Below are 27,952 nucleotides of genomic sequence, written 5' to 3' on the forward strand. Positions count from 1 at the left end.
ATTGTCACAAGGTGGGACATTTGAAGCGTGTGTGTCGGATGGCGGGGGCCTCCGTTGGGGTCTTGGATGGCGAGGTGCCGGAGGACCCCAGTGACCTTGGGAGCGGCCTGCAGCCGGGGCATAGCGATGCCGGCGGGCCGGAGCAGGAGATGCAACCAATGTTGAGTCTGTTTTCGATTGGTCCGGAGGTGACAAGACCAATCACGGTGGAGGTCGAGGTGAATGGCGAGCCGATCGTGTTTTACGTTGACACCGGGGCTGCAGTGTCAGTCATGGGCGAGTGGGCGGCTCGTAGTCTTCGCGGTGTTCGCCTGGTCAAGACGACCTTGTCGCTGTGCACGTACACCGGTGAAGCGATTGCAACGCTTGCGGTGGCAGACGTCTCGTTGGTCTACCGGGGTCAAAGCGCCCTACTCTCAGTGTTTGTGGTACGAGGGGAGGGGCCCGCCCTTTTGGGTCGGGACTGGTTGGCGCACCTCGAGCTGGATCTCCAGTTCGTACCTCCAGGTGCGCCGGTGCTTTCTTCGAGATCCGAGGGCGAGGTTCTGGCGGCAGGAGCCGCATCGATGCAACGGGAGCTGCCGTTCATTGCTTCCTGCAACGATGATGTGCGGTTCGGGAGCAACGGGAGCCATGCCAGCCGCGATGAGCTCTCGCGCTTCGGCTGTGCTCATGATGCAATGCGCGCCTGTGTCGTTCAGGCGATTTCAACGGGGAATTGTAGTGAGCCAGTCGCGTTCAAGAAGTTCGCGGATCGCGACTGTCGATGACAAGCAGGTCGTCGCAACGTCGCGACGACACCGGGAGTCGGACACGTGATGTGGTTCATGGGTTGCTGTTCATTCCGTATTTGATTTTCATTGCTCAAGTGATGCAGTTTAACGTGGTTGAAATAAATGCCGACAGTTCATGTGTGAGAATATGTTTGGCTGGGATCAATCAATGGGAATTTCGTTATAACCGATGTGAGGTGAAGGCTTTGGGGGCGATCGTGGAAAATAAAGAGGTTTTATTGGCCTCCCGCTGCCATGGGCCACGGGTTGTTACTTTGTCATGTGCGGGGATTTTATCGGAAGAACGCGCTGTATGAAAAAAGAAGTTTGCAATTGCACAGATGATGTTCTTGTTGATTTATGACGTAGCTGGATTTGATGTGTGGTTTGTATGGAGTTGCTACCGTCTAATTGCCGTGTGGGTCTCAGAGATCGACTCAGAGCCGGCGCTGGGTCGCTGTTCAGCGTTACCCCCACCTCTGGTTTCGGCAAGGTCAGACGTGCCTGGCGCCTGGGGCGCGACTCTCTGTTCTCGCCCGAGGCCGTTTGGACGTACGTTGGAATCTCAGCTGATTGTAATGCGTGGGTTGTTATGGGGTTGTTGGTGCACACAGCCGACGGCGCTGTTCAGCTTCCCCACCCAATGTCAGTCGGGTTTGGCATTGGCTCCACGGCTTCCAGACAGCAGGCTTCCGGCCTCGGAATGTTTATCTGCTTCAGGTCTGGCTGGGGGAGATGTGCCGCCTTGTCGGCCGGGGGCGTTTGATGGTGCCGGGGAGGTTTGCTCGGGAGGTCGCCACGACCTCGCCGGAGGGCGTGTAAGCATGAGCCGCCTGGGGGCGCTTCTGCTGCGTAGTGATGCTGTGCTTCCCGCCTTGCTTCTTGATATCTGTAACGCGGTCAGGGTTTTTGTGGGTTCATTGTGCAACTCAGTCTTCGGAACCTGTCCATTGCAGCTCCACTCGCTCGCATCGACATGTTATATGGTGTGATGACCTATGCTTTTTCTTTTTGGGGCTATTATCGTTTTTGTACCTTATCTGCTTTTATATCATGGTATCCTATGCTGATTATACTTATTATGATGATGGTCATTTAATAATCATAGTTTTAGGAGGGAGGAGTGTGGTGTAGCGGGCCTGCGGGGGCAGGGCATGATGTGGGGGAGCGTGGTGGAGGAGTGGTCGGCGTGATCACGTACTTGCAAGGGATATAGGAGTGCGCGCCGCCTGAGGCGTTGTAGTGGTTGCTGTAGCCGTTGTGGCCTGGGAGCCTGTAAGTCGTGTGGCTTGTAGAGTGCATCGAGTATGTAATAAAGGGGAGTTACGGGCAACGTACGCTCACGCTCTCGCTCGTGCAATAAAACAGGGTTGAACTGTTCCCCCGCTTGTGTCTGCCTTGGAGCACCACTACCACGACACCACACGGGTCCCTTACAGGACCGTGAATCGTCAATATTTCAACGACGTGGTACAGGGTTATTTGCCAATCTTCAAAATAACTAGAGACCCATGTGGCGAGCTACCGAGGAATCCACACCCTCGACGGAGCTCGAACGGGACGAGCCGTTTCTGTGATCGACCCATGTGTAACCCAAGCGGATGGTTCCCGAGGTCCCGTCGGTCCAAATGCACGACTTCTGCAGTAACGGCCTTTTTAATTCCCCTAACATGCACCGTGCTAAACCAATGAAGGAAGGGACAGAAACGAGCTGAAACATTCAACAAAATGGATATTTATTTGCAATTGGGGGGAGGAAACACACAGAGAGTAGAGTTAAACCGACTAAGCAATGCAAGCAATGTACAAGCGAAGAGCACATAACAATTCCTACTTAAAGACTGGCCCCACAGACACACATGCACACACCCAAAAGAAACGATAGCCGCGGCCTTTTTCGGCCCTTCAGCTCAGGAGGGAAGGTGAGCTGAAGGAGAGAACCTGTCTCGCACCTCCCCACCTCGTGCGGTCTGGTCGAGCTTGTCCGGTGGCGGGACTCGAAACCACTGCCTCAACGCAGCACCAAGCACCAGGGACGAGGGACAGAATGAAGGACGCCAGCCAGCACGAGGTGGACAAGGCGGGAGATGACGAGTCGACAGACGCTCAAGGCCCGAAAGGCTCCATGGATCCGACGACACCAGGCAAGGCCGAACCAGACAGCCAGACAGAACGCCCCGATCACTGTCTCGCGAATGCTCCTGCCACGAGCACCCGGTCTCTCTCGGATGCTGGTCTGGACCACCACTCCTTCTCCTCAGGAGGGAGGGGCTTCTTCTCCTGGCCACTCGCCTCCCTCATTGGTCGGACCCATCGCGCGACTCCCTGGCCGTCCTCCATTGGACAGGCCCACGGTAGGCGGGGCAACTCCCACCCTTCTGGGCAGAGTTCCGAGCAGAGGCGTTTGTGGCTCCGCCCACCTTCTCACCTCTGGCCACGTGCGTAATGGCGATCGTGTTGAGTCGCAAACGGGGCGGGTGAGACGCCCACTCCTTGCTGATTTGCTAAAGAGGGACGCCATGCCGATGTTAGGCTCCACCCACACGCGCGCTTGCTGGCGAGCGCGCGAAGAATGCCGCGAGCAGAGTGTTGTCATGTAAAATTGAAGATGGGCGTTGTTGTCGTTGTGGATGTAAAAATCCTAACTATAAAATAACTCTGCAGCGCACGGACATTTAATTCCCAGTAGACGAGGGACGGGACCCTAACTAGAAACACGTACTTACCGATATAACTGTTCCAGAAGGACCTGAATGTTGAGTGCAGTAAGCTTCCAGATTCGTAATAATATATCCTTTATGGCCCTATCTCTCAAAATGGTGAAGAATCACTTAAATATTGTAGTAGTCAGATCCGGATCCCGATCTTCACCAAAATCTAATAAGTTCATGACTGTCACACACCCAACCGGTCCACAAAATTTAATCTGGATCCGTCCAGACGTTGAGAGGAGGGTGGGGAAGGAAAGAGGAGAGAGAAGGGAGGGGTGGTAGTGGAGAGGAGGGTGGGGAAGAAGGAGGGAATAAGGAAGGGGGCTTGAAGAGGGGAAGAGCAAGGAAGTTCAACATCCATCTGTGAGACGGCACACATTTATGAAGTACCCTGCCGATGAAACAATGGGATGACAGTTTTTAGCCGGGTTGAGATTCGAACCCAGGCCAAACAGCGAAGAGTGAGTATGCGTACCTCTCGGCTTTCCTACCATGATGTGGAGATTCATTACTTCATAACAACTGCAAACATTTTTTACTTATTGGGATCATATAATTTTTTTTGCCTTCTTCACTTTGGTGTCGAACCACGGTATCGCTATTGAAGCTTAAAGAGTATCTGCGAAGTTGCTTTCACCAAGCACTCCATAAAACGGTTGAAGAAACTTTTAAAAACAAAACGTTTAAGTTTTTATTTGTATTTATCGATGTCGAAGTGGTGGGTCATATAATGTAAGATCGCACAAAAATGGGAAACATCATGGAAAATAAATTTTCACATTTTCAGCGAGCCAGCCACACCTGTTGCACCACAAAACAACACGTGGCCAACGTATGTGAGTGGCCCCTGAACTTTGTTCAAGTCGATTGATATAGTATGAAGGGACTGCCTGAATATTATAGAGCACTCGCCAAGTGGCTTCAGCACTTCAATGAAACAAATGAACACTTTTATTTTTTTAGCATCCAAATTGCTGCTGAGTTCAAATCTGGAGCTTAAATTTTGTAATTCAGCTTAGTTTAAGAGATTTTCAAGGTTATCGTACATGTGGAAATGAAATAAAGCCACAAACGCTCTGACGTCTCTGGGCGTTTATAAGCATTGCAATGTACCCAGCGATTCGTAGCTATGATAAACAGACATTTGATAATATGAGCGAGGAAAGTGAAAAATAAAAACTTTATTGTTAAGAAATCGTTGCGGCCTATTCCGAGTCAAGGCATGGTTGAGCAGGCCAAAAATCATGGCGACATGCGACCCCAGTTAGGTAACCCAGGATATGCCTTAAGGCCCCAGAGAATGATATGGCCAAGGAGTGTCTGGTAAAAGAGAAAATAAAATAAGGCCATTAATAATCTTCAAAAGGAGTGTTTTACAAAAGCGATGTATGCAATGATTCATAGCTATGATGAACAGACATTCGATATATACTATGAGTGAGGAAAGTGGGGAAAAAAAACTTTATCCTGAAGAAATCATTGTGGCCTGTTCCAAGTCATGGCATGGTTGAACAAGCCAAAAAACAAGGTAGCTTCAGACCCCAGCGAGGTTACCCAGGAAATGCCTTAAGACCCCAGAGAGCAAGGTGGCCAAGGATCACCTGATGAAGGATATAATTCAATGAGGCTGTTAATGATCTTCAATCGGGGTGTTTTAATTAACGCAAACACCCAATTTTCACTCATGCACTTCCTTGGAGTTTTCTTTGTACGCATGCAAAGTTTCAGCCTGCTAGGTTTCATGGTTTTAGAGTTATGGAGAAGATACACACACACACACACACAAACATATATTTGTATAGATTTCTCTGATGGAGCATTTTATAAAAAAAAAAAAACAATGATGTCTTGCACTCACTGGAATTATGGATGACCACTTATGAACGAAAATCTGAAGGAAACTATATAAATGATGATTTGGATTTTGTTTAGAAAGATCTACACGAGTGTTCTCTCGTCAGACCAACGCACACCACAGTGTTCTGTAAACAAAGTTGCATCAAAGTTCCATCTTTTTTAAAAACCTTACGTTCCACTCTATTTTCAAGATAAATACAACAAAAATAAGGACTTACAGATGGAATGTTTTTCTATATCCACATAATTTTCTGTTTATGCAGTTTATCGGCACACGAGCTGCCATTATATTGATGAATGAATGCTAACACAACATTAGAACATATCCATAGCATGTACATTGGAGGTTTCACGTCAGCTTCAAGATGACGTCCGGTGACTTCATCTCCCGACCCTCTATCCAGTTAGAATAATAGAGATCAGTGGGCCGAACAGTTTACATTTTGTATCCCACCGAGAGGCCGGATCTGCATCCAGATCTTAATCAAAATCTCGTACACTGGTACTCATTTCGCTGACCGATCAGAAGGATGACAGGCTGAGTCAACCCCAACAGGTGTTAATTTAACTGCTGACAGGGGCTCTAACTCAAGACCCAAAGATCTTAAGCCAGCCAAGTTTTTACCATTAAGCCAACACCAGGCATGTGACTGTCTGCAGAGGCAAAATAGAGAAAATGGCTTTGTGAAGCCGAAAACAAGACGCAACAAAAGAAGCAATCCATGAAGGGAGATTGCGGAATGAATTGGACCATTGACAGTTTAAAAAGCTTGAAGCAATGTTGAGCCAGCAGGATAAGTAATGTGATCAGAGAGAGAGAGAGAGAGAGAGAGAGAGAGAGAGAGAGAGAGAGAGAGAGAGAGAGAGAGAGAGAGAGAGAGAGAGAGAGAGAGAGAGAGAGAGAGAGAGAGAGAGAGAGAGAGAGAGAGAGAACATTTATTACTTCCTATTAATTTCATATTTATTACTTTCTTGTCATATTTTGTTTCGCAGAAAGGATCCTCTTGCAGGATGTCTCTGATCCCTCTCTACCTGGCAATTCTCTCTTCTGTGTTAACCAACCCCATCCCTGACCCACTGCTGATTGCTGTCAATGTCAACAACTCCAGCCCTCACTGTCCATTGCCCACCTGATCGAGTCATCAACCACCAAATATTTTATCCATGTGTGGTCTGCCAAGACTCCATATACACCTCAATTTCTGCTAACATAGATCAACTCGTAACAGACCTCTTAATTCTCTGTTCCCCCATGCAGAACAACTTTTACTGCCACTAGGACAACTGGCTGAGGGTTAGCTCTGCAACAACCTGCCATGGAATTGCAACTCAGGCCTTCTGCAAGTCTTTGGGTATGATTTTTTTTTTCTGTCAATTTTCCAGTCTGATTTTTCTCAACTGATTATGTCCTCCTTCCTCAACCTGGCAATGACTGACTTTCTTTCCAAACTTTACTATTCTGTATCTGCCTATTCAAACACCTTTGAGCACTTTTTAAAGCTCATATCTCTTTTTATATCACAAGAGAGCAAACTCAACACAGCAGATACTGGTTGTTTGCACTCGCCAATCTGTAAGGACTGAAATCTGCCCTCTCACAGGAGGATTGGTTTGCCATCTTCACAGCATCTGATATTGATTTGGTCTGGGAAGGCTAATGCAAGTGAGGGCAATTTATTGGTCACTCCATAAGGCTAGTCTTCATATTTCCAATTACAAGGAACGTTATGGAATCCATGATTTCTGCTGGTCAAGTCTTTTCTCCTTTCAAACGGTCTGATATTTGATCATGAGTTTGAATTATATAGCCGTCGCTCAACTTTGCACATGCCTTTGCCGCTCTTACTGCAATGGTTTGAGGCCCTAAAACTTAAACAAGTGGTTTGGATCATCTCCCTGGATATATATATATATATATATATATATATATATATATATATATATATATATATATATATATATATATATATATATATATATATATATATATATCAGACATGCAACAGTCTTGCATTCTGTTTTACATGACAAACTTGCTGCTTGCAGCAGACATGGCTGACATCGTACCTGACTTAATGATGTCCTTGATAATCGGGGCTTAGCCCACAAGTACGCATTCCAACTCAAGATTTGACTGCATTACAATTGTTTGTTCTAACACCATTCATGTAGTTAGTACACAAATTATCTGTAATAAGCAAGCCTGACAAGTGCTCCCTGGGCTATCCACTTAACTAGCTAAACTTAAATGAACAAATAAAAATACTGTTTTTGCAAAAGCACTTATTCACGATTGTGCCCAAATTTCAGCTTTCTTGCTCAAAGGATGGCTGGGATATCACCTGGACAAACAAACAAGAAAACAAGAAAATGAAAAATCCCTCATCGGGTGACACTTGGCAAAAAGGGAATGGCACTCCGTGGAGCGCACATCTCCGCCAGGCGAACATTAATATGGAGAACATGGAAAACAATAATAAAATATTATTTTTTTGGCTCTTTTTGTCAACTTTAGTTTGAGTACAAAGTGGACTTTCAAAATGGACATCTCTGTTGGGCTTTGTATTTTGGCATGCTTTCCAATATTCTCTTTTTAATGAAAGGGTTTAAAAATAATAAACATAATTTGTTATTATTGTTATCAGAAGCTGATTGGTCCTGACTCTGTTCCTGTAGTGGTACAGATGTTTACTGTGGTTCACGAAGCCTGACCAGTGTTCCATCTGGAATTCCTTCCAGTGCAACACGTCTGGATCTGGATAGAAAGAACCGAAATGTTTTATAATCCCAAGATTTAGACAACAGGTTTGTACAAGCAACTGTGGTGGATCACCAAATAAGTCTATTAATCATGTTTTTTGACACTCATGAATGGACGGTTTGTTGCTTATGCTTTGGTGCTTAAACCAAATAGAATCTGACCAAAGGTTTTATTTTCATTATGGGTGCTCAGCCAAACTGTTTTTTTTTTGTTTTTTTTTAATGTTCCCTGATTTTAAAAATGTGTGTTTAAAACTATTTGTGTGTTTTGAAGGGTTTCCTTCTTTCGTTCAATTCCTCTTCACTTAGAAATATACTGAAATATGAGACTTTTTGTTAAAATAAATTTAATTATAAGCCAATTGTCTACAAAGCCTTGTGATCAAAGCGTCCAGGAACGTGTATGATAATCAAGTCACATAAGTCAATTTCCACCCTGACAAAATGCAAAAACATGAAATGAAGATAAGATAACCAACAACTCAAGCACAGAATTCAAAAGACTAAACTCAGAAAGTACAACACAGTACATATCGAATGTTCAGGAGAATATCGAAAAGAGAAATGCTGAAAAGTTGGTTTTGAATGGCAAGAGGATGAGAGGTGTTGAAATATTTATGTTTCCAAAGTAATTTTTGGAATAAAGTTACAGCAAGAAAGAATGAATATTGTAATTGTAAAAGCTACAACAAAAAGATAAAATATCCTCAGCACTGGTATATGCAGTAACAAAGTGTAATAATAACAACTTGAAGGGCACTTGGTGGAGCACAGACCTCCGCCACGCAATTCCTGATCAGGAGAACATATCGGGCCCATTACATTTTTGAAATATCATGCTATACATCGTTTTTGGCCCTATCTCTCAATGGTGAAGAATCACTTTAAAAATTAAATCATTCTCATGTCCAGAATCGGATTCAGATCTACACCAAAATCGAATCAATTCTTCCTTGTCACACACCCACGTGTCCACCAAGTTTCATCCGAATCCGTCTTCAACTTTTCTGAGACATCGTGCTATATTTCCTTTATGGCCCTATCTCTCAAAATGGTGAAGAATCACTTAAATATTCTCATAGTCAGATCCGGATCCCGCTCTTCACCAAAATCTAAAAAGTTCATCACTGTCACATACCCAACCTGTCCACAAAATTTCATTTGGATCCGTCCACAACTTTTTGAGATTTCCTGAATACAGACAAGCATACAAACAAACAAAAAGGGGTGAAAAGATAACCTCCTTCACCTTTGGTGGTGGAGGTAATCAAGAGCATACAAATCAATGATTCAATCCATGCAATGACCTGGATGCAATGCAATGACAAAGCCTTTTTTAATGAAATGAGATTGTCTGTAAATTTCCTCCTTTGTTCGACTTCAACTTCAAATAATATATGAAACTGAAAAATAATTAACCGAATTGCTATCCTCAGCTTTGAACATTGAGTATTGGGGCAAATCTTTCCCACATCCAACTTGACGACTACAATTGGAACATTTCATTTGTTCTGAGAAATTTGTATCCATTGTGATGCTGACTGATGAATCCGGAGTTAATCTTGACTTTCTTTGAAAAGCAGTTTTCAATAAAGAGCAACATGAAAAGAGACAGAATATGGAACACTGACTAAAAGGTTTGCCTTCTCATACACTTCCCCTGATTTTTTTTCAGTGGTTATCAGCAGATCAGAAAGTTTGGCTTTAGTTCAAGATGGTATTCCTTCCAGTACAACAAACCTGCAGCTGCATGTAAATAAGCTGCAGTCTCTTCCTTATTTTATAGTCAATACTTATTTATTTGTATGGAAATGAAATTGAAGTCATGGTGTAATTTAAGGATTTGTGAAATGAATGAAAATAATTTGTTTTGTTTTTTTCACATTCCTGATGCCAAATGGAATGCTCTTGAGAAGAGCTGCTGTCCTCGTTCCATTTCATCTTACGGAGACTGACGTGATTTAGCAGAAGGGTGAAATTTTATTTTAGTTTATCCCAAAATGCAAGCAAGCAGTCACATGTAGGAGTGCAATAGCATAGAAACAGTTGGTTTTGGCTAAGGAAAACAAAACTCAGGTAAAGTGATCACCAAGCAAAGTTTTTTTTGCTTGTTTGTTTGTTTTCTCCAGGGATAGGCACAAGGAGAAAATTCAAAAGTAATCCAGAAACAAGACAAGTCTCCAAAACAGATTTGCATTTTTCGGCTTCTGCTACTCCCCAGACATCAACATTCATATGTACCCTGCAATTGTGTATAAAAATCCAGTCTATTCCACAACACACTCAGAAACCCTCCAGAACAGTTTAACACCTCCCTCAAAATGAATCTGCAAATGATTTATGTAATAATACTTTTTGTCCCCCATCCCTTAGACAAGGTCAGAGATGGGGGTGGGGTATAAATATGAGCTCCGTCCGACCAACCAACCAATCATCCATCCATGTACTTTTGTGTTCATGATATTTCAAAAACTGTTGACCATTTAAATGTTTCATATATTGCATATATTGCAAATGTCTATTCCTCATGACATTATCTCAACCTAATTAGATCACTGTTGTAATTGGCTGAGTTGTGTTGCCATGACAACCATCTCTCTAATTTTGCTTGTGTACCGATATTTCAAAAACCGTTCAAGATTTAGCTTTCATATTACATCGATCTATTCTTCATACCACCCAAAAGGCAGAGGACCGAGAGTATCAGCTCCTTGTTTGCATTACATTACAAATATAATAAGAAAATCTGAATTTAACTTCAATCTGATTGAAAGTATCCAAGTTTTCTTACTTTAACACAAATATGTGCATAATATTGTGCAACTGAAGTTATCTTATCAAAATGTAACAGAGCTTTAACATATTTGATCAAGGATAATGGATGGATTGAGGCAAGATCTGTGCTATTACAATCAGAATCATGGTGTGTGTTGCTTGTAAATGGAATCCTTGAAAGTGCATTCACCCTTGTTTGATATATTTTGTTTGGTCATTTATATTAGTTTGTGCAATTGTCACATGTATTCGTTCTCTTTGTACAATTCCATCAATCCTGATCATCTAATCATAATGTCAATGATTTGATCTTCCTCCCTTCTTGGGATTTTTGGTCTTTCAATCCAAAAAGCAAATTTGTATACTTATGTCATCGATCAATTACTATTGTGTTTTATTTGTCTAAAACTGCAAACAGAACTTTATACAATCAATTAATCATTTCTAAAACAGAAATTCTCATCTGTATTGAAGTTTTTACTGTGGTGTTGCTCCCAAGATTTGTGTCATGACCAAGTGATCGTGCTCTGTTGTGCTCTGTGACATCAAGAACAATTCTTTTTTTTCGATGAACACAAAAAGAAAAGTGTTTCTGAAGGAAACATTGTAGTTACTCATAGAGAAGATGAGTCGACGGCAAAAATTTATGAAAAGAGAGGAAAAATGGAAAATAAACAAGAAAGAGCAATCAGAGATTGCAGACACTCGTCACCACTTGTTTTGGTGGTGGTGTATTTGTGTGCTTGTTTGTTACATAATTCATAGTAGAAGTAAATAATATGTTCTAAAATGTAATTTGTACCGGTGCATAATTAATAGATGTTCCCATGTTCCAACAGCAAGTAGTAATACTCACTCGTGTTCCAATCGTATGTAATTAATAAACGCACTCGTTTTCCAATATTAGGTAATGAGTTGATGTACTCACGTTCCGTTTACTATGATGAGAGTCGTGACACACACAGCATACACTGGCCGAGTCATCCAAAAGATATTTTCAATGGTGCGTGCTGCTTTCTCGGAAAGAATGAGGTCAGCTCACATTTGGATAATTCATATTTTAGGATTTTTAAAATGTAATTTCACCTTTGGGCTCATATACGATAGCACTTCTGGACACTCGTTCAGCTTATTCCTAATTATTATTCAGCATGTGATTTCATTTTGAGTGGTTACTCGTGTTGTTTAACACTCCACCGAAATATATTTGGGGAAAATGTAATGATTTTTAAGGTCTTTTGATGTTTACCTTGTTTTACCTGAGGGATAATAAATTGGGAGAATAGGGAGCTCCACACCGGGCTTTAGAATGTTAATTTTGAATCCTTATTCCACATATTCGACTCTGCATCGATCTTATGACTTCCCAAAAGCTTTCATGGTGCATGGTATGCGTCCTTATATTATCAATGTTTCTCCGGGTTTTAAAATTGTTATGAAATAAATAAATAATAAAAAAATTAGCCAATGTATTTTCACTGTTAAAGACAGAGTTAGTTAAGTTGGGGGACAATGAATTGACATCTTATCAGGCTCTAACCATACTAAATCAAGGTCCAAGAACAACTTCCTTGAAGCTGAAGTACATTGTACTAGTTTTCAATAACATTGACAGTTGAAAAGGTTTATGAGATGTATTGAAGGTTAATGAGACAATAGAAATTCTACTTGGTTTATTGTGACTTTGTGTAACTTGGAATTGTGAAGGATGGCATTTTCCATTAAAAAAATTTTTCATGAGATATATTAGGGAGGGAATGTAATTTATTATTACTATTATTTTGGAAGGTTGAATCCAGGTTTGAGGGGTGAGACGAGGTGAAAGTTTGTGGAGAAGTGAGATTACAAGATGGATGGATGGTCATAAAGAAAGTGACAACAGACCTGGAAAAACAAGAGAGCCTTTTTCAAAGATCAGAGAGGTCACGGGAAGGTTTAGGTTTCGGATTGGGGTCTTGAAGAAATATCTGACTTAATAAACGCAGGTGAAAGAAAGATTGAAGGATGACACTGAAACTCCATCCAAACGAGGAAGCAACATGATTGCAACCTTCAAAGAAAGAGAACCAACGGTGGTAGAATATGAGATACGTAGAACGTGAAAAGAGCTGGAAAATGGAAAAGCACCAGGTGTCGAGAAAATTCCAATAGAACTCTTAAAGGTAGTTAGCGAGAAGGCAATCAAAATTAAACAGATATCTGTACACACATCTGGAGCAAGACTGTATGGCCTAAAAGGTAGAAGCAGTCAGTGCACATACCACTACCAAAGAAAGAAGATGCAAGAGAATGTTAAAATAACTGAACTATTGCCTTGATTTCACATCGTCGGAAGATATTACTAAAGATCATTCAACATGGAATATAAGACTTCATAAAGAGAGAAATGCCCATTGAGCAAGCAGGTTTCAGAAGAGGAAAAGGAACTTGAGATCAAATCGCAAATCTGAGGTGGATCATGAGAAAAACAGAATATCAAAGGAAGGTGTATTTATGTTTTATAGATTATAGTGAAGCTTTTGATTGTGTTGATTATGAATTAATGTGCATTTTGTTGCAAGAAATAGGAGTGTCGGAGCACCTGATACGTCTGTTAAGCCTGTACACTAAACAAGAAGCTCCAGTATGAACAGGGTATGGAGAGACGGAATGGTTTGGCATTGGAAAAGGGGTCAGACAGGGGTTCATTCTCTCCCCTTGACTTGTTCAATCTGTATAGTGAGTCCATCAAAAGGAAGTCAAACTTGTATGACATCGAGGCTGGAGTCAGAATTAAAGGAATATGTATCAACAACTAAAGGTATGCTGATGATACCACTCTGTTGGCTGAAAGTAAAGAGGACTTGATGAAACTGCTGCAGATACAGTGAAGAAGGAAAGTGAAAAATCTGTTTTTATTTAAACATAAAATTACATTAAAATCTTGTCAACTGAGAACCGAGATGTGTTCAGATTTGGAGATGATCATGTGGAAAATAGTGGAAAGTTTCATTTTCCTGATTTCTAAGATTGAAGTGGAAGATAAATTGAGAGATGTTTAGCATTGTGGAGTACAGCAATGTCAGGATCGGTTAGGATCGATAAGGATCGGGAAACACAAAGATGTGACAATAGAAACCAAGAGTAGGCTGGTGAATGATCTGTATGTCCAGTTGCAATGCATCGATGTGAGTCGTTGACAGTGAAAAAGAAGATTGACAGTTTTGAAATGTCGTGTTGGAGACAAACGTGAAAAATTCTAATGACGACAAGAAGAACAATCAAATGAGTGCTGGAATAAATTATACCACCGTGTACATTAGAAGATCTGATACTAAAACAGAAACTGTCATGCTTCAGACGCATCATGTGTGCAGAAAACGCAAGTCTGGAGAAATGAACCGTGCTGGGTATGATTGAGGGAAGAAGAGGAAGAGGCAGACCTTGTATGGCTGGATGGATGGGGTTAAGACTGCATCCAAGCTGAGGTCTCCACCAGAGCTTTGGGAGGCAATAAAGGATCGGGATGTTTGGAGAAATCTGATCAAGAATGTCACCAGAAGTCGGGCACCACTTGCCGCAACTCGATAACTAGATAACTCGGATTCCAATGCTACGTAATTATTGGACGTAATCACATTTCAATAGTACATATGATTAAGAGACACACTGCATATTCTGTATGGACAGACAAACAAACTCACCCCAATACAATACCCTCTCACTGTGGTGAGGGTAACCAGTAGCATATCTCTGACAGTGTTGTATGCTTCTACAAAGTGTAACCCTTACCATCAACAATCACAGACTTCATTGTTTTATGACAAATCCGAAAAGAAATGCATTTCTAAAACTATTTTCCTTCATTGAATAAAATAATGTATTAATTACAATATTTATTTGATGGTATCAACTTCATACAATTCAATGCTATTTTAAATACTCATTGCATGCATTATAAGTTAAAGAATGACTTCAATTTAACACAAATACATATTGGTCATCGAATAAGGAAGAGACTGCAGCTTGTTACTTTCCAGCCACAGCTTTGTTGTACTGGAAGCAATCCCAGCTGGAGAGCAGGTTCATGAGCCACAGCGAATCTCTGTATTCTCCATCATTGTTTATTCTTCATCATGATATACCCGGTATCACCAAAACTTTAATCATTGCTGTGTGAGATATGAGCGAAGTATGTCTGGCAGTTTTGCAGGGTGGCGTGCATTGTCTGTATCTCAGCGATTCTTTGCTCTATTTTCTGAGAATGACTCCATTTCAGATCGTTTGTGCCCTTTTATTGTGCCAATGTTTGGGTTCTTCATTAGTTAGTTGTCCCTCCACCAGGGAATGCTAATCGAGAAGAATCACAGCATGCTGTGGATGTTCGGCACTTTGTGCAGTGACATCTCGATTTCCTGAAGGAGTCAAAATGTTGTTCGCTGTTTCCTTGTTGGATGGGCAATTTAATCGGTTGTTTCCCATGACTTGAGTAAACCATGAGCATGGAATGCACTCCGTTGGAGTTCCAGGGTCTCGTTTTTTCTTCAGCAGTCAAAGCTACATCGTAGTACGTTTCCTCACAACACTTTTCACATTCAAACCTTGCCTCCTCTCTTCACTGCCTTGGTGATCTGGCAACAGTGGTGCTGTTAAACTACAATTGATAGGAGGTAGACATGGCTGTAGTTTTTATCAAATTTCCTCTTCGCCATTCACGGTCATTGTTTTGATGTGGGGATTTTCAATGGCTATCATGATTATCATTTATGTACCTTACTAATTGCAAAGCGTCGGTGTTGCTGAGGCAATTTCTTGACAAGGTTTATGCTTGTGGGTTTACACTTGCCTTCCGGGCAGTCACTGCAGGAACATTGTAATCTAGCCAGGGTGATAGAAATGTCTCTCCGACTCCTTTGCAAATAGTACTGCATCATAGCAAACCAATTGTTCAAATTTGCATAAAAGCACCAAAATTGGTACACATGTAGAATAATGTATTTCGAACAATTCTAGATATGGAGCCAGCCAAGATTGTGCCTTGGTCAGCCAAAGCAAATTTTCATCCGATTGACTTGAAATTTGAAGAGGATTTATATTTCAGGTCACTGAATTCAACAAACAAAGGTCAGCCAAAGCTGACCAAGGCACAATCTCGGGTGGCTCCATATCTAGAATCGTTCTGAATACATTATTCTACATGTGTACCAATTTTGGTGTTTTTTGCAAATTTGAACAATTGATCTTGAAATATTAGACTACGCTGCTGGACTAAAAGTACAATGTTGGATATTTAACACCAATAGATATTCTTTGACGGGACACACATTTTTACGTCCATCAGACTATCCGAGGTATGGCGCACACAGTGATGTATCGCCCTGCCTCTGAAACTTCATTATGATAGTTTAGATCTCGTCGATAATTAAACCCAGACTGGACACCGTTTGGATCTCCGGCCAGGCATTTAATGGTAACATCCTTGACTTAAGGCAGATGGAAACCATAAACACAAGAGTGTTGAAAAAAAACCCCCAAAAAGCCTTCATTGCCAAGAAAACTAGAGAGTTCGTCGAACACAATACCCCGTGCAGTGTTAAAGTATAGACAGGAAGGCCTTGACATTCACGGGGGTTTCATCTCTTGAAAATCCCCGTAAACTGCAAATCCCCAAACTGAGGGGGTAATGGGAAAATCGGGTTCAGGACTTCAACTTTAAAATTTATCCAATCTGTACCCTTCATTAACATGTTTGTGTGCTGTTTTTTGTGCGATTTATTTTCATGGAAAAAAAAGTTATTAAGAACACAAAATAAGATATTATTTTCCTGTATTAAGAACATAAAATAAAGTTGATTTTTATTGAGTTATTAAGATCATGAAACTTACCTTCAACAATAATGATGATGGACTTCATCCAATAATAGGATGGCGATGTTGATGGCAACGATAAACACGAGATGATGGTGATGATGATGTTGGGGGTTTTGAGGGGGCTATTGTGTTGACGGCCCATATTAATTAAATTCATAAATGTGGAAAATAGTTCCCCAACCCGTGATTATTCAAGTGCATTGACCGCAATCCACAAACGTTGCCTCAATAAATTCATCACGATAGAGCGAATCCAGGAAGGGGAAACTCATGGATAGTGTGGGAAATTTTCATCTTGCCCTCTTCATTATTACCTCCGCCACCGAAGGTGAAGGAGGTTACATTCTCGCCCCCTTCTGTCTATTTGATTGTGACTTGCAAAATCTAAGATTTTTCAAGTATATTAGTGAGTCGATTTTGTTATTCTGTCTTTGTCTGACTGTTTGTCGTCCACAGGTCACAATTTTAAACCGATCTTCACGAAACTTCACCACATGGTAGAGTTTGTCAAAAGAAAGTAGCCTATTGGTTTTGAGGTCAAAAGGTCAACATAGACCAAAGGTCAACAATTAAGGTGGTATTTCTAAAATCTTCAATTTTCATCCGATTGACTTGAAATTTAAAAATTTGTATTTCAGGTCACTGAATTCAACCAGCCAATTATTTTTGAGATCAACATGGACCAAGGTCAACATCGGCCGAATTTCTAAAATTGTCAATTTTCACCCAATTGAGTTGAAATTTGAAGAGGATTTACATTTCAGGTCATTGAATTCAACCAACCAATTATTTTTGAGGTCAACATCGACCAAAAAGTCAACATAAACTCAAGGTCAACATCTTAGGTGTGATTTCTAAAATCCTCATTTTTCAACCGATTGAATTGAAATTTGAAGAGGATTTTTTTTCAGGTCACGGAAAATTATTTGCGGAGAATACAAGAACTCGTATACCATCTTGATGTCCTGCGCGTGACAAACGGAGGTCACATTGAAGTGCAGTGATGGTGTGCACAAAGCTATAAATTTCTTTATCATATAAACCAAAGGGTATCATTGTGTCATTTTTGCTCATAAATATATTAACAACCAAATTTGTCCAGGTCTTTTTGGAACACCCTTAGATGATTTTTATTTTATACAGAAGAAGAGTATGGAAGGAGATTTTTTTTTTCAAAGGGGTAGCATAGAATTATAATAAAAGAGAGAGAGAGAGGGCATAAATTTAAATTAAGAAAAAACTGACCACTGCATACCAAGGCAAATGCAGGAAATGCATACACGTGGAAATCAGCTAACGATTCCCAGGTACTGTTTATTTCTCTCATTTATTTATTACTTGCAAATACAACCCGTCACTTCACTGACAGAGATATTCAGGGTGGGGGGAGAAAGATGGAGGGAGAGAGAGAGGAGGGTGGGGAATGCGAGAGAGGAGGGTGGGGAATGAGAGAGAGAGGATGGTGGGGAAGGAGAGAGAGAGGAGGGAAGGGAAGGAGAGAGAGAAAAGAGGAGAGAGGGAGGGGAAGGAGAGAGAGAGAGAGAGAGGAGGGAGGGGGAGGGGAAGGACAGAGAGAGAGAGGAGGGAGGGGGAGGTGTGAGAGAGAGAGAGAGAGAGAGAGAGAGAGAGAGAGAGAGAGAGAGAGAGAGAGAGAGAGAGAGAGAGAGAGAGAGAGAGGAGGGATGGGTGGTAGGGGAGAGGAGGGTGGGGATGTAGGAGGGAGTAAGGAATGGGGGCTTGAAGAGGGGAAGAGCAAGGAAGTTCAACATCCATCTGTGAGACGGCACACACATTTATGAAGCACCATGCCTATGAAACAATGGGATGACAGTTTTTAGCTGGGTTGAGATTCTAACCCAGGCCAGTCAACTTGGAGTGAGTATGCGTACCTCTAGGCTTTCCTACCATGATGTGGCGATTCATTACTTCATAACAACTGCAAACATTTTTTACTCATTGGGATCATGTAATTTTTTTGCCTTCTTACCTCTGGTATCGAACCACGGTATCGCTATTGAAGCTTGAAGAGTAACTGCCAAGTGGCTTCACCAAGCACTCCATAAACGGTTGAAGAAACTTTAAAAACAAAACGTTTAAGTTTTTATTTTTTTATTTATCTTTGTCGAAGTGATGGGTCATATAATGGAAGATCGCACAAAAAGGGGAAACATCGTGGAAAATAAAATTTCACATTTTTAGCGAGCCAGCCACCACCTGTTGCACCACAAAACAACATGTGGCCAACGCATGTGAGTGGCCCCTGAACTTTATTGAAGTCGATTGATATAGTATTAAGGGACTGTGCGAATATTATAGAGCACTTGCCAAGTGGCTGAAGCACTTCAATGAAACAAATGAACACTTTGTTTTTTTTAGCATCCAAAGTGCTGCTGAATTCAAATCTGGAGCTTAAATTTTGTAATTCAGCTGAGTTTAAGAGATTTTCAAGGTTATCGCACGTGTGGAAATGAAATAAAGCCACAAACGCTCTGACGTCTCTGGGCATTTATAAGCATTGCAATGTACCCAGCGATTCGTAGCTATGATAAACAGGCATTTGATAATATGAGCGAGGAAAGTGAAAAATAAAAACTTTATTGTTAAGAAATCGTTGCGGCCTATTCCGAGTCAAGGCATGGTTGAGCAGGCCAAAAATCATGGCGACATGCGACCCCAGTTAGGTAACCCAGGATATGCCTTAAGGCCCCAGAGAATGATATGGCCAAGGAGTGTCTGGTAAAAGAGAAAATAAAATAAGGCCATTAATAATCTTCAAAATGAGTTTTTTACAAAAGCGATGTATACAATGATTCATAGCTATGATGAACAGACATTCGAGATATAAAATGAGTGAGGAAAGTGGGGGAAAAAAACTTGGTCATTAAGAAATCATTGTGGCCTGTTCTCAGTCATGGCATGGTTGAACAGTCCAAAAAACAAGGTAGCTTCAGACCCCACCGAGGTTACCCAGGAAATGCCTTAAGACCCCAGAGAGCAAGGTGGCCAAGGATCACCTGATGAAGGATATAATTCAATAAGGCTGTTAATGATCTTCAATAGGGGTGTTTTAATTAAACCAAACACCCAATTTTCACTCATGCACTTCCTTGGAGTTTTCTTTGTACGCATGCAAAGTTTCAGGCTGCGAGGTTTCATGGTTTTAGAGTTGGATCATCTCCCTGGATATATATCAGACATGTAACAGTCTTGCATTCTGTTTTACATGACAAAATTGCTGCTTGCAGCAGACATGGCTAACATCGTACCTGACTTAATGATGTCCTTGATAATCGGGGCTTAGCCCACAAGTACGCATTCCAACTCAAGATTTGACTGCATTACAATTGTTTGTTCTAACACCATTCATGTAGTTAGTACACAAATTATCTGTAATAAGCAAGCCTGACAAGTGTTCCCTGGGCTATCCACTTAACTAACTAAAGTTAAAAAAAATAATTAAAATACCGTTTTTGCAAAAGCACTTATTCACGATTGTGCCCAAATTTCAGCTTTCTCGCTCAAAGGATGGCTGGGATATCACCCGGACAAACAAACAAGAAAACAAGAAAATGAAAAATCCCTCATCGGGGTGACACTTGGCAAAAAGGGAATGGCACTTGGTGTAGCGCACATCTCCGCCAGGCTGAACAGTTTAGATTTTTTTATGCCACTGATAGGTCGGATCTGAATCCGGACCTTAACCAAAATCGAATTGGTTTGTTATTGTCACCGAACCAACCCTTCCACAACTTTTTGAGATATAATGCTATACATAATTTTGGCGCCATTTCTCAATGGTGAAGAATCGCTTGAAAAATTTTCGGATCCGGATCCCGATTCGGATCTTCACCAAAATTGAATCAATTAGTCCTTGTCCAGGTTCCTTCTGATGACTCCACCTCTGTCTGTTTGTTCCTCCTGATATTCCAGTGCTGTATTCGGTCAGTTATTTTATAATTCTCGTATTCGGATCAGGATTCGGATCTTCACCAAAATTGAATTGATTCGTCCTTGTCACACACCCCACGTATCCACCAAGTTTCCTCAGAATCCATCCATAACTTTTTGAGACATTGTGCTATATTTCGTTTTTGATCCGATCTCTCAATGGTGAAAAATCACTTCAGAATTCTCAGATCTGGATCCGGATTCTGATCTTCACCAAAATCAAGCGTTTCTGTCCTTGGCTGGTCACCTACATACATTTTAAAAAATCCGAACGCTTGCTTGAAAAATGTGGCCCAAAATCGTGTGACAACCAAACTGACAAATGCGACAGAACAGCAAACTTGGTGAAAAACATTTTTCGCCAAGTATCAAACAAACGGAGTCAAAACTGAGGAAGCTCTCTCAGTGCACATAATGGCGGATGCCTTCGGCGTCTGGCGATGATGTCACGCAGTCCCTGGAGATGGAATAGGGAGGGTTGGTGTCCAAAAAGTACCTAAATCAGCAGGATAGAGTTAAAAGTGTGTGGACCGAAATGATGGGTAGATTTAGTGGATATAGGTGTGATCTTAGTGCAATGTCTGCAGGTTGTGCTGATGGGATGTTGGAGATGACTCTCTCATTGTAGGTCTTGTTTAGCATTAACTGTCATTTTTGTTAAATCAACCCCTCGTCATGTGCAACAGAAGGTTTTCAGCGGGAAATGAAATTCATCATCTTTTTAAAAAATCTGTGTTGCATTTTATATTTTTAATATGTTAAATTTATGTCATACCCTTTGTAATCTGTATATTTATTTATTTTGGTTTTTACCAAATAATAATCCAATTTAACAAATGGCCCAGACATCGCAGCCTCATGAGACAAACAAAAATAGGACCAGGCACCCCGAACCTCACCTGGATTAGGAGCAACAGTCACTCAAACCCTCCGCAGACCCACTGAGGCTTAGACCATGATTTTTTTTTTTTTAATGCCGTGAACAAACTTTGACGCGTCATGGGTGATGAAGGTTATGGTCAAGTTTCATCGAAATCATGTGTGTGTAGTTTTGGAGAAGAGAGCAAATACCTATTTTGGGGGGTCAACCCCACACCCCCACCCACCCATGTAGACACCCTCAATGAATGCAGATTTTGATGCAGTCAATATACCTTTATTCGGCTTCAGAGATGAAGCTTGTGGCCAAGTTTCATCAAAATCGGTTGTTTGGTTCAAGTGATAATTTCTGAAGTGTTTACTGACTGACTGACTGACTGACTAACTCACTCACCTCCAGACACTGCTCAATTGCATAAGCTAACCGGACTAAAGTCCAGGTGAGCTAGTAATAACCACAACAGAACACACAATATATATGATATGTTAACAAGTACACAGCAGAGCAGACAATCCATCAATTTTTTTTTTTTACTCAATTGGTATCAAAACTTTTGGATGTCGATTCATCAAGCAAACACATTCCATATCCGATTTGAAGACTGCAAATATAAGATTCCTGCAGTGATTCAACTCCTGTAGCCAATGTGATGTTTACTGATGAGTCGAGATATCTAATTCATTTTCCAGAAACAAAGAATTTTGCAATAATAACGGATAAAGAATATGCATTACGAGGTGAAATGTATTCTTCCAACAATTGCTGCCCTTCAGTGGTTGCCTTCAGATCAGGGAGTGTGGTTTAAGTTCCATGTTCCTGCCAGTACAACAAAGCTGTGGCTGTCTAGTAATAAGCTACAGTCTCTTCCTTATTTTATGGTCAATAATTATTTGTATGGCAATGGAATCAATGTCATGGTGTAATATAAAAAATGTTTTTGTATTTTCACATTCCTGATGCCAAATGGAATGCTCCTGAAACAAGACATTGCCCCCATTCTGTTGCATCTTATGGGAATGGGTGGGATTTTGCAGAAGGGTGCAAGTTTGATTTAAAATTAACCCAACATGTTAGCAAGCATTATCATGTATATGAGCAATAAGTCCATAAACCGTTGGTTTTCAGCAGAGAAAAAAAAGCCAAGATGAGATGAGATGCTAAGATTTCCAAGAGAGGAGAGATGGTTTTGGTAAAACTGCATTTCAAGATCCTCCTCCTGGATAAATCAACAATGCACCACCTGGACTACGCAACCCTGTGTCCCAACATATGTGTTGAGGACTTGCCACCAAAAACAACATCTTTGATACAGCCGATGGTCCAGGGGATTATCAATCAAATAACTGACGAAATACAGCACTGGAGGATCAGGAGGAACCCAAATAGACCAAGTCATCAGGAGGAACCCAAATAGACCAAGATGGAGTCATCAGGAGGAACCCAAATAGACCAAGACGTAGTCATCAGGAGGAACCCAAATAGAACAAGATGGAGTCATCAGGAGGACAATGTCTAATCTTGTCCAGAAGACAGCAAGTGGACAGCTCACCCTAAAGGAGTTCTGGAGGAGCTTCAACATTGTAGCTGATCTGTACGTTCGTCCAGACTCGTGAAGCTCAAAGCTTGGTTGTAGTCATTCAAGGACACGCTGAGTCCAACACCGCGAACAACATATACACACCAAGGGGAAGGAAATCCCGAAGGTGTGCGCATATCCCACCACTCCCGACACTGATGAAAAATTCGTCCCCTGCAATTCCTGCAGAGTATTCAATTGTGCTAGTATTGGATCAGTCCATTCATGTGGGACAGGAAGGAAGCATTTGGACAATCTATTAAATGTATGTTCAACAAGGACATTCAGTGAACAACATGTTGACTCTTTAACATAACTGAGATATCACTGCACACATTGCCGCACATGCTGTGATTTCTCACGATTAACACTCCATGGTGGAGGCACAACTAAATCACGAGTAATCAAGAACTTTGGCACAATAATAAGAAAAAATGATCTGAACTGGGAAGTTACATTTCACTCATATTTAGTCCGTGCTCACGAAGCGAAAAGTTGGGTTCAGTGATCGGTCCTGCACGTGCATTCGTTCGTGCGTCTGCATTTTGTTTTTCCCTTTTCTTTAGAACCGCTTATTGAATAGACAGGAAATTTTCACCATAGGTGTGACTACTCATGCAGAATGCTTTAATGATAAATATGACGTCATCGGTCACGTTGTGTGGCAGCCATGTTGAAAAAAGGAGAAACATTGGACCTTTGTAATCTCCGAAACCGCACCAAGGAAGAAATAGAAACTTGGCACATGTCAAGTACGCCACATGGGGAATAAGTGCGATTTTTTTATGTCATAGGTGCCTTCGTTATGACGTCATAATTACAGACGTAGAATGCTACATCTGATGAGGGTCATTTGGAATAAATTGTTCAACAACAACAACAACAACAAAAATTCGTCAACCGCTGCGTCAATCGTTACGAAACTTCAAAATTTGATTCAGTTGTGATGGGGAATGTATGTTTTAAATTTCAACCTCATCGGATGCCTGGTCTGACAGCCAGAATTTTTTTTGTTTGAATCTGCGTCCTGCATGGGTTTAAGCGTAGAGTGGTAGCATTTGAAACCCAAGTCCTATCCAGGATCCACCTGATGGGTTCATCTTTGCTTTTTGCTTGCTTGTGTTCCTTCTGATGACTCCAATGCAGTAGTTATTTTATTTGGTCCTACATTTGATTTTGAATTTAATTTTTTTTGGCTCTCACCAAATCCTTCTCAAGACTGTGTGGGGGTAAGTATTCAAATAATACCATCTAGTTACTAGAGCAATGGTTAAAGTATTGGAGATGCGTTGTTTTTGTGATGTACAGAGACTAGTTATGGCTCATGAACTTGGTCTCCAGCGAAGATTGCTTCCAGTACAACAGAGCTGTGGCTGGGTGGCAATAAGATTCCGTCTCTTCCTCATTGTTTGGTCAATATGTATTTGTGTCGAATTGAAGTCATTATTTAATATATAATGGGTGCAAGCAATAAGTGTTTGAAATAGCGATTAATTGTTTGAAGTTAATCTGTCAAAAACAGAAAGGAATTGCGACAATAAATCAAAAGCAGCTTTAACAATGCATTTCATTGAGGATACTTTGTGAAATGAAATAATAAACCGTGGGCTGTTGATGGTTATTGTTCCATGTCGTGGCAGCACACACCACTTCCAATTAAATATCAATTGTTGTTTAATAAATCGTGGGCTGTTGATGGTTATTGTTCCATGTCGTGGCAGCACACACCACTTCCAATTAAATATCAATTGTTGTTTAATAAATCGTGGGCTGTTGATGGTTATTGTTACATGTCGTGGCAGCACACACCACTTCCAATTAAATATCAATTGTTGTTTAATAAATCGTGGGCTGTTGATGGTTATTGTTCCATGTCGTGGCAGCACACACCACTTCTAATTAAATATTATTTGTTGTTTTTTTTCATCGCTTGTGCAATTACTATGTTTATAAACTCGTTCTGTATGTCTTTCTAATCAAATCTATCAATGTTGCTCCTCTGTCTATAACAACATTTTGTTGTACACCGCTCCTTCCCAATTCCATATCCAGGCGATGCATAACGTCAATGCCGGGCAACGAAGGAAGGGAGTACTCACTATATACTCCGTTTGTTTGTTTGTTTGTTGTACACAGCTCCTTTCCAATTCCATATCCAGGTGATGCATGACATCATCACCGAACGCCGAAGGAAGGGAGTACTCAGTTTTCACTCCATTTGTTTTGTTTGTTACCCTGCGCTCACGAAGCAAAAAGCAGGGTTAAGTGTTCCTTAGCATGTGTTCATATGTCGTACGTCATACGTGTCTGCATCTTGTTAAGAACGTACAATGAAAACCGTTCAGCAGAGGAAATTGAAACTTTACCACATGTTACATGAGGTCTTTTGAGGTCAACCTTGGCCAAAGGTCAACATCGGCCAATTTTCGAAAAACATCAATTTTCATCTGATTGAGTAGAAATTTGAAGAGGATTTGCATATCACGTCACTGAATTCAACCACCAATTAGTTTTGAGGTCAACAGAAGCCGAATTTCTAAAATTGTCAATTTTCATCCGATTGACTTGTAATTTGAACAGGATTTTCATATCACCTCATTGAATTCAACCGCCAGTTGGTTTTGAGGTCAACGTTGGCCATATTTCTGAAATCCTCAACTTTCATGCGATTGACTTGAAATTTGAACAGGATTTTCATAAAAACGACCATCATGTGTCACGTGGTCTGGCAGCGATATTGGACCTAATGGAAAATCTTTGAAAACCTTTGAGGGAGAAACCGCTTTACCGATGAATGCAAAATTCAACGAATTGATCAACTATCCATGGGAAATATGGTTTGATGAAGATGACGTCATCGGTCACATGGTCTGGCTGCCATATTGGATCAAAGAAAAAAAACCCGAAACAAACAAAAGAGTTGGCTCACACCAAGTCCTTCTCAAGACTGAGCAGGTTATGTATTCTGTGAATACCATCTAGTTTTTTTGTTTGGTTAGTTTCTTCTTTGTCTGGGCGATATCTCAGCCATCCTTTGAGCGAGGAAGCTGAAATTTGGGCACAATAGTGAACAAGTGCTTTGGCAAAAACAGTATTTTTTTTGATTAACCAATTCATTGATTAATTACTTAATTATTATGGGCTTATTAATTACTTATTTATTTTCTTTCTCACATGGGAAATATTCTGCAACCGGTCCAGACGGCATCAGCTCTCGTGTCCTGAAAACCTGCTCTGCTGCTCTTGCTCACCCTCTCTCTGTTCTATTCACCCCCTCATTTACTCCAGGTCATCTTCCATCTGCTTGGAAATCAGCAAACATTACCGCTCTGCAAAACAAGTAAAAAAGACTTAAATGTCAACCCCCATTGTTTTAGTAACTTTTGCTGCATGGAGTTAAAAGGCAAGCCCATATTTATGTCCAAATAAAATGGTCACCAGTCTACCAGTCAGCCATCTTTGATCAGATCGCAAAATAAAGTGAGGGGCACGTGTGTGCCATCATGCATGTACCATGATTGTGCCAAGTTTGAACAAAATCAGAGCATGCATTTCTGAAAAATGCTCGGGGGACACATTTAAGTAACAAAACAGCCACCAGTCGGCCATATTGGATCTGATCTCGAGAAAAAATGATGTGCATATTTTTAGCCTCATTTATTATTCAGGTGCCAAGTTTGAACAACATCGGTAAATGCATGTCTGAGAAATGGTTGAGGACATGTTCAACAATGGGTTGTTTACAACGAAAGTTGTCTCCAGTCAGCCATCTTTGATCTTTTCTTGATAAAATATGACGTGCATATGTGAGCTATCATTCTTTATTTATGTGCCAAGTTTGAACAACATTGATAAATGCTTGTCCGAGAAATGGTTAAGCAAGTGCTCAACATCAGGTTGTTTTTCTTTTGCAACTAAAATGGCTGCCAATCGGCCATCTTGGATCTAATATCGAAAAATATTTATGTGCATGTGTAAGCCATCATTTACTATCTTCGTGCCAAGTTTGAACAACATCAGTAAATGCATGTCCAGGAAATGGTTGAGGACGTGATGAACATCACCTTTTTTTACAACTATCATGGCTGCCAGTCGGCCAGCTTGGATCTGATCTTGAGTTTCAAAAATGATGTGCATGTGTACCATCATGTGTTGCCTTTGTGCCAAGTATGAATAAAATTGGAACGTACATGTCCGAGCTATGGTTGTAGATGCACGCACGCATGCACGTGAAAATCGAGACCAAATCCATCAGCCCCCTTTTAAGACCAAGTCCAACGGGGGCTAAAGATGGTGCAAAAACATATCCCTGCAACTACAGACCAATCAGCCTGCTCCCAATCATCAGCAAGGTCATGGAATCCATCATTGCTTCTGACATCAAATCCTTCCTCTTCTCCAATGGCTTGATTTCCGATCACCAATTTGGATTTCAACCACGTCACTCTACCGTGGGCATGCTGCTTCTGCTTTCCATCGATGGATGGAGGTCCTCAATGCCAGACATGAGATAAGAGTCATCTCCCGAGACGTACTGCGTGTTTTCGATACGGACTGTCACCCGCCCTGCTCACCAAACACTTTTCCTATGGTATCCAAGGCAATCTCCAATGATGGCTCACAGACTTCTTCTCCTGTTGCAGTCAACATGTGGCCCTTAATAGAGTTCTCTCATCCACTCTTCCTGTCCAGGCTGGCAGTGTTCTGGGTCCTGTGCTTTTTCTGCTTTTCATGAATGATCTCTCCAACTCTCTGAAAAATCCTCTTTATCTCTTTGCTGATGACTCCACCCTCTGCCGTGCCAGCGGTCATCCCTCAGATC

Source organism: Eptatretus burgeri, chromosome 1 (assembly GCF_056783735.1).
Source record: "Eptatretus burgeri isolate ZD-2024b chromosome 1, Ebu_testis_v1, whole genome shotgun sequence".
Classification (NCBI taxonomy): Eukaryota; Metazoa; Chordata; class Myxini; order Myxiniformes; family Myxinidae; genus Eptatretus; species Eptatretus burgeri.